Source organism: Ruditapes philippinarum, unplaced genomic scaffold (genome assembly GCF_026571515.1).
Source record: "Ruditapes philippinarum isolate M1 unplaced genomic scaffold, ASM2657151v2 ctg3358_1_1_1_1, whole genome shotgun sequence".
NCBI lineage: Eukaryota > Metazoa > Mollusca > Bivalvia > Venerida > Veneridae > Ruditapes > Ruditapes philippinarum.
In genome coordinates this window covers 66,143-75,107 of record NW_026865359.1, presented here as the reverse complement: position 1 = coordinate 75,107, position 8,965 = coordinate 66,143, and positions in this window count along the sequence as shown.

Below are 8,965 nucleotides of genomic sequence, written 5' to 3'. Positions count from 1 at the left end.
CGCTGTCAATTGAAAGTTTAAAACCGAACTTTACTTTATGTTTTTAACGATTGACTGTGAACACCTAGTATGACTGAAGCCCAATTTTTTTTCTATTTCTGCTACTTGCACGTGCACAGAGTGATATTTTGCCATTTGTGTAAACCCTTCTTTACAGTTTGATGAGGAGGCACCGAGTTTACATAATGTTGGCTAAAAGTGGAACAATTTTGCACAAAACGACCCCTGAAACGTCTGCATCGCTTTGTATGTTAATAAATCATGTTTTGATAGTTCGGGTAATGTTATTGCATGTCCATTAAATAACTGAAAAGGAAAGCCTTAACGCTAAGCCGTTGGTCCGTTCTAATAAATGTATGTTTTGAGCGTTCAACAAAACACAAGGTATTTTCCGCCATTCCTTTAGTTGTTTTCGACTACTTTATACCTAAATAAGCGGAAAATGAACCGTAAAACACTATTTTATTTGGTAGCTTTTAAGTGAGATTTTGCGATTTTTTATATAAATGTTGCAAACTAAATACGAGAATTTTATACCGAGCAATAAAACTTGCTTCTTGATTGAAGTGTAGTGTATATCGGTCAGAAATAGTGTGACAGTTAATATGACTTAAAATTGAAATATATATCTTCAAACGATTTGTAAAATATTCTATATTTTGAATAAAAAAAATTGTGAGACTTGCGTATTTTTTAGAGTTAGGTTGCATTGAAATTCAAAGAAACAAAATACGAGAATTCAATACCGAGAAAATAAACTTGCTTCTTGATCGAAGTGTAGTGTATATCGGTCAGAAATAGTGTGAAAGTTAATATGACTTAAAATGAAGACATAAATCTTCAAAAGATTTGTACAATATTCTATATTTTGAATAAAAAAAACCCAGATAATATATCATAAAAACTTGCAGCATGGTTCATTGATTATTTACCGATGTTCGGAACAAATTTATTTTTACATAAATAATTAGAAGTGGACACAATGGTATCAAAACTCTTAAATGTCTTAGGATGAGAAACAAGAATTATTAAAATGAAAAGAAAAAAAACTTGAAATCGGTCTCGTTTTTTATTTTGTCTTTAAATTTGTTTTATGTTAATCTTTGTGTTTTTTTTAAAAAACATTTTAGGAACTCAATAGATAAGATAATTAAGGTTTTATAAGAATAAAGAAATAAAGTACAGTTTTAGACCAGCTCTCAAAACAATAAAATAATTCAGCTCTTGTGAAATATCTGCCCTTGAAATATACATGAAACATAATCATATTTTAAGGGAGATAGCTATAAATATGATCGGGGACCCCAATTTTATTCACTTTTCATGTTTTAGGCATGCTGTTCTAAATTCATATAAAGATTATTTCAATTCTACAAAACAGTTTTCATTCTGCAATTAAGACTAATTAATAGGAACGTCTTTAAAAGTGTACACGCAGATGTATACATGTATTTTTTGGCGATAAAACAAAATCAATCACTAATACTTCAGGGTTTTCGGGATGCCATTTATTGAAAACATATTTATTGTTAAATATATAATATTTCATTAATCTTTTTTAGTCAATCTGATTGTATTCTAGATTTTTGTAAAATTTTGAAATGCTCAATGTGCCATTATATGTGTGCTTCTATCAACTGTGCTATCAGCTGCGATAAAATTATATAGCTTTTGTTTTCAAATGTGTAAATAAAAAACTATACTTAAGTAATTTTGTACAGACAATAAGGAAAATAATCATCAACTTACTTTTCTGTTTATGTATTCGACATCTTCCCTTCGGTTTAAAATGTATTAACTAGGTTATCATTAATACAATGAAATTACTGTGATAAGAGCTTTATTATAGTAACATTGGTTTTACCACAACCCCATTTTAGTACATATACTAATCTACGGATTTCCTATTCTATTTCTAAAATTCTTTCCTTGCCAACATTGTAATGAAAATTTGTATACCTCGATTAATTATTAAAAGACGTCACAAAAACATTGAACTGAAACATGTTCTTAACCATAATGTTTTGCAGTTATCAAATGAAGAAAAGATAAATAAAACAAGTCCGACGAAAAATTAAGTACACGAAATCGTATAATCATTTCAGCGTTTGGTCCACTGTTGAGTTGTTCATGTCAAGGACTTGTTCAATAATAACTGACAGCAATAACTGCCTGCATTATGGATTTGTTTCTATGCTGAAACTATACATCTAGCTTACAGAAGACTGGTGTTTTTGTTTACATGCCCGTTTGTGCTTTTATCATTGCTTCATTATTCCTTGCACTAGTAATAATTGAGAGTCCCAATCTGACCCTTACAATGTCGACTATCAATGTATACGTTGCACTACCGAACAGACATGTCTGTATACAGGTTAAAGCTCCTAGCACGAAGAAACAAACCAGCCGTTTGTTGTGTAGATGCAAAGTATTTTATCAGTTTGAGGGAGACTACAAATTAATAATGTTGATAAGAAGTTATTGAATCACATACCTTGGTTTGTTAAAAAAAGAGAAAATGATCTTGATAATGTTTTAACTTATTACAATAGATATCATATATATTCAAAGTTCTATTTGAAATTCTCAATTTTCATTCTTGTTAGCTCAGATGATTCGCAAGCAAAATCTTGATCAAGTAAAAGGGAATAATACCACACAAAGTGGTTTTTTGTTCTTGAGCGAACTAACAGTTTTAACTCATAATTTTAATAAGTGAGAAAGCAAATGTTTTTTTCTTTTCTAAATTCTTTGTCCTGAGAAGCCAGCAAAGACAAAAATTAAAACAGACCTAGGTAATGCTGTGTATGTTTTAGTCAAAGAATGATCCCAATTACATTACAATGTTGAAAAGTTCACGTAATAACGAGAAAGGGAATTCTATTACGTTTATGTGTTAAATCTATAACCCTAACCAAGTTATATATCTTAAATGGACTTGAAATAAGTGTAAATGCTCGTCAGTGTGTGTATGCCTCTAATATAACAGATGGTGTCGATTTTACATTTTTACATCAATTTTTATCCAACTTCGCAGTCAATGCCATGTTAATGTATTATAACAAGAATAAAATAGTTATACAGTGTGAATGTTCATTTCGACGAAACAAGCTATAATGAATGGACATTAGAAGAACTGAACTTTAAATAGCGCATGAATTATATGTACTTTAGCTATATATGTCCCTGTGTGATAGACCAATATGAAAATCATAAGCATATCTATCTGAACAGCAAACAAAATCAAGCATCCGTGATAACCATGACTGTTAAAAAATGTTTCACAGAATCACCTGAAATCATATTATTATATTTAAGTCTAGTGTGCAAAGAGTTTGTGTGCGTGACACTGGTGCTGTTTACACTTAGATGAAAAGACCCAGTGTCACTTGATCATCGTTATCACCAACAACAGGAAGCGTGAGTAATTGCAGTTGCAGCAAGTATAATGAAAGCTTTTGAAAAGGGGATGATACAAATAGAAATAGTGATAATGATAATTTATTGTTTGACTTTGAAATTGATACATTTGGAAGTTCTGCTTATTAAAGGGGGCAGTTTAAAAGGTGATATAGTGTCGGAATAGAAAATTCATCATGATACTGGTAAAGTACTTAATGAAGCACAAAATTCCTGAACTTATTCATAATAATCCAGAGTCGTTCACTTTATCTAATAGTTAATCATTGGAGATTATTCTCATAGAGAACGACATAAGTCCAATTAAGGTAGAACACCCCTAATGGGCACTATAAGGAACTGTAAAATTGACAACATAGGACAGTTATATGCCTTAAATGTCACCTGTATGCAAAACGTAAAGAAAATTTACCGTGTAGTTTATGAGTTATGGACATTTTTCTGAACTAAAACTTTGCCATTAGATGGGCTTTTTCAGAAATGAGGAAACACTGAATAATCTATAATACCATCATTATGAAAAATGTTTTCCTATTGCTCAATGTTAAGAAACAAATAATGATATTTAGGTAACAAATTAAACAAGCAAAATGATTGTTCTAAACAAAATGCTTTTAATGTGTATAAAAATGTAACCCTACCCCACCCACCTTTAACACTTATTTGACAATTTCCCTATGTAAAAAGCCTTATTTAAAATATCACTAAAATTTTACACAATGAGGGGCTGATTTCAAGGTTTGCCTAAATTGTTTAAATGTATATTGGTTGGTCTTGCAAAATATAAAATACTTTTACCGTGTAGTTTATATTTTATTAAACTTTGAAAATATCTGGTATCTGAGAGATAATAAAAATGTTAAAAAGAAAAAAAGAAAGAAAAAATAGTTGCCCCTTCTAAGGTTTGAACCCCTGCCCCTCAGTTTCAATACACTTTATAGTGAATCTAGCCTATTTGAATACTCTTCAAATTGGAGATAGTGCATAAGGGGTGTACTACCATGAATCCGAACATATAATGACTACGGGAAAAGAATCTGACTTTCTATAGTCAAGTACTGGTGAAAATGACAATGAACAAGTAACAAGTCATTTAAAGCGTGTTAACAATGTAGAGTGAAATTTAGTTATTGATGGCAAAACATCTGAAATTGAATAAAACTTAAGCGGTCCAGACTACTTGTTTTACTACTGGCCTAAATGTGTATAAATAAGAAGTTACAAAATGTTTATTTTAAGATCACGTAGATCATATGTTTTATCACTGTATGCATATTACATGTATTTATTCTTAGAAATGAAAGTGCGATGTATTTGAAGGTAAATATAATTTGTAATTTTTTAAAACTTTAGATTTAAATCACGATCTTTTTATTTTGTTAAGACTTTATATTTATGACATTTTAGCATATTTAAAGCACAAACTTGTAAAACATTTCTAAATAGTACATTCAAATTTCAAAAGTTTTAACACCAATGGCTTATATAACAATGCTAAATTTAATGAATATGCTAAAATTCAGTTTTATAAAATTTTGATATTAACAGTTAACAAGACCTTTACGAGACCAATATCACAAATTATAAGTTTTACAGAAATGTAATCATAAGAAAGACGATAAACTATATTTATGTTTCCAACGATGATGTGAAATGTAAAGGATCTGTTTCTTGAAAGAGGAACCTACCTTATGTTGTTCTTGACTGTATATTTACTGCCAAAATTCCATAATCCTGCTTCCAGTTATCCATATGACTGTTCTCGAAGTTACTAAAAGTTTTGTATTTGTCCAGAATATTAAAGTATTTGATTGAAGCTAATTTTAGATAATCATGTAGTTCGACATAAATACTGCTTAATTGACAAACTAAGTTCGCTTACATAATTCAAGGGCTTTTCTTGATTAGTTCTTATAATTTTAAGTGTTTGACCAGACTGAAAACCTGCTTGGTTTTAATTCTTATTTCAAATGAAGGTACTTTACTAAATCATAATAGAAAACAAAAGTAAACGAAGGGATTTTACTTTTTTAAAATTTTATTTGAATAATCCATTTTTAGCTTGACTATACGAAGTATATGGAGAGCTGTTCTACTCGCCCCGCCGTCGGCGTCCGCGTCGAGATTTTAGATTAAAGTTTTGGTGCAGTAAACTATTTTTCACTATTACTTTTATTTCTTAAGGTATCAACTTTAAATATATGTTCCTTATCATTAACCACATCTTATGTGATAAGGTTTATAACTCTAGCACCAATATGTTCAGATTTATCTCCACTTGAACTTAGAATTTTCCTTAAAAATATTATTTTTTACTGATACTTCTTTATTTCTTAAGGGATCAACTTAATACTTCAAATATATGTTCCTTATCATTAACCACATCTTATGTGACAAGGTTCATAACTCTAGTACCAACATTGTAAGAATAATCTCCCTGTCAACTTAGATTTGTTTACTTAAAAATGTTAATTTTTACTATTATAAACTTTTTTAAATGTTTTAAATGTATCTACCTCAAACTTCAAATAAATATTATTATTTATCATCAACCAGATCTTATGTGACAAGGTTCATAACTCTTGAAGCAATATTATCTCCCTTTGAACTTAGGATTTCCTTTAAGAAATATGATAACTTTTTTACTTTTTAAGGTATCTACTTCAAACTTCAAAAATATATTGCTTATCATTACACACATTTTGTGTGACTAAGTCCATATCTCTAGTGTCACTATTTCCAGAATTTTTCCTCTTTGAACTTTGAATTTATGTTAACAACAATAACTTCTCGTTATAAGAAGAAAATATTTATATCATAATTGACTTTTCTTTCATAGTTTTGTCTTCCTTACTGTGTCTAGTATTTAATTAGCCGAGCTTTGCTGTCTCCTGTAACAGCTGCTGTTAAATATTGATGACATATCCGAAATAATATGTTATAATATAAAATGGTTTTAAATCGACATATGCTTGTTTTGCATCTTCTGTTACAAAACCTCTATGAATTTTTAATCTATTGTTGGTTAATCTTGCGTTAATATAAACAAATTATGTATATCATTAATTACTCGTTTTATGGGTATTTTTACAATTATTTGTGCTTTTGTGTTTTATCAAACGTTAAAATAACATTTGTAACACTCTTCAATACAATTGTTATACACAAAACTTGTTTTTTTATTTTTGAATAATTCACAATGTAAAGTTATTCATTCATTAGCTTGTGATTAAATAAAAAAGGGACTATAAACCATGTATATCTGTATGCGATTCAAAGTAAGTAAAAATATTGCAAAACATGATGCTAACAATAAACACACACCTTCTAAGATAAATTCAATAGAGGTTGTCAAGGAAATCATTGTCATATTATCGATATATTTAGCTAGAGTCATTATAAATTATAAAAAGCATCCATCAACTATGGTAGCCTATCCATTGAACACATTTTAGTTAAAATGCATGCATTTTCTTAAAATAAACACAAAAGAAGTTTAAAAAATGTTTAACTGATTGAAGGTACTTCTATATCTTGATCAGGAAAAGTAATTTTCCTGAATTAAGACAAATATTATTAACAACAAGATATGTTTGTAAAACATTATGCCCCCTATCTGCAGCCACTAAGTCATGTGATCAGGTTATTATGACTGACTTTTTACCTAGTGACCAAAAAATCAAAAGGTGTTAATTACTGGTAAGAACTAGTCACTAGGTAATTGTGGCCGAAAGGTTATGTGCAGCAATTTTATGAAAAAGTTATTACAAATCTTACCAAATAATATGTGCATAAATTTTTATGAATCATGTAGGCCTCATTAATGACAGCAAAGATGTTATATTACATAAGACCTTGAAAATACTTTTATTTTAATAAAAAATATCAACCAAGGCAACTTGAGTTGTTGAGTTATTGGTCAGAAACAGTCTTAACATACAAGGTCAATATGACACTGACCTTTGACCCTTAAATCAATAGGGGTTATCTACTGGCAAAGACCAATGGAACTGATGAGTTTGAAGTTATAGGGCTCATGAGTTGGGATATTGATCAGAAAGCGTTGTTACCTATAAGGTCATTGTGATCTTGACCTCTGACTCCTTAACATTAAAAACTCCATTGAGGTCATCTTATGACCAAAAGCAATGCATCTGTACAGCTTGAAGGTCAAGGTCCATGGGTTGTCCAGTAATTGATAGAAAATCATTTTGAAATACAAGGTCGATGCAACCTTAACCTTTGACCCTCTGACCCCAAAATCAATAGGGGCTCATCTACTGGTCAAGACCAATGAATAGGGGGTCATCTACTGGTCAAGACCAATGAACCTACAAAATTAAAGGGGCTACAGCCCATAGCTTGTCAAGTTTTTGATCAGAAACCGTTTTCACCTACACCAATGCAAACTTGATCTTTGACTCCTTGATCCCAAAATCAATAGGGGTCATTTACTGGTCCAGTCCAATGCACCTACCAAGCTTGGGCAAACAACCTATTGGTTGTCAAGTTATTGATCGGAAACCGTTTTACCTACAAGGTCAATGTGATATATTAAAGTATATTTCCTTACAATTTATGTATGGGCACCGTGCGATCATAAAAAACATAATATTTTATTTCAAAACTCAATAATTTCGACTAAACGAAACAGGAAAAATGTCCGTGTTTTGATTTAAAGCACATGACATCCATTTTAACAAAATTGTCCTAGCGCGTGCACTACCACGGCTGTCGCGGCAATGCTATTGCCATGCGATTATTTTGATTTATATACAATAGTGTTAAGTTATAAAACTTTAGGAGAAAAAATCACTATTTATATTACATTTACATACCTTATATTCAGTCAGGAACTTAGTTTTGAGGCCTTATTAATAACTATTACCAAAACTCTTTGAAACCCTAAAAAAAATTTAATTCGTTTTGACGAAATATCATTTCGTATTTACGAATTATTATAACATTTCGTTTTTATTTCGTAGGTTTCTGAATATCAACCGATGTTAACGGTATATTCTGTATCTTATACAAAAAAGAAGAAAAGAAAAAGAAAAATTTATGTAAAATTAACAAATTTACATTAAATCTGCTTGAAGAATAATAAAAAGTCTCAAATATGACTAACACGCATCATAGTTGTTTCGTGACTTTAAGAATGTGAAAGAATGTGCTTTCTTTTAAAATGTGGAATTGTATTCAATTACACGAAGAAAAAGAAGAAAATCTTTTATTTGCACAAAAGCCTTAAAAAGGACTTTTTGAAAAAAAAAAAAAAAAAAAAAAAAAAAAAAAAAAAAACAACATCAATACACATAGTCAGGCAAAAAGTAGAAACCTTGCTATAGGTGACAAGAAATCGAAATTGCATAATATGCATTCACGCGAAAAATTCTTCGTACTTATCAGTAATAATTTCATAGCACAATTGAACAGAAAATTAGTTTTTCCTGTTTTATGTATATAACAATTTATTATTAACTTACAACTTACAAATGAAATATTTAGAAATATTGATGAAATAAAATGCGTATTTTCATTTTCG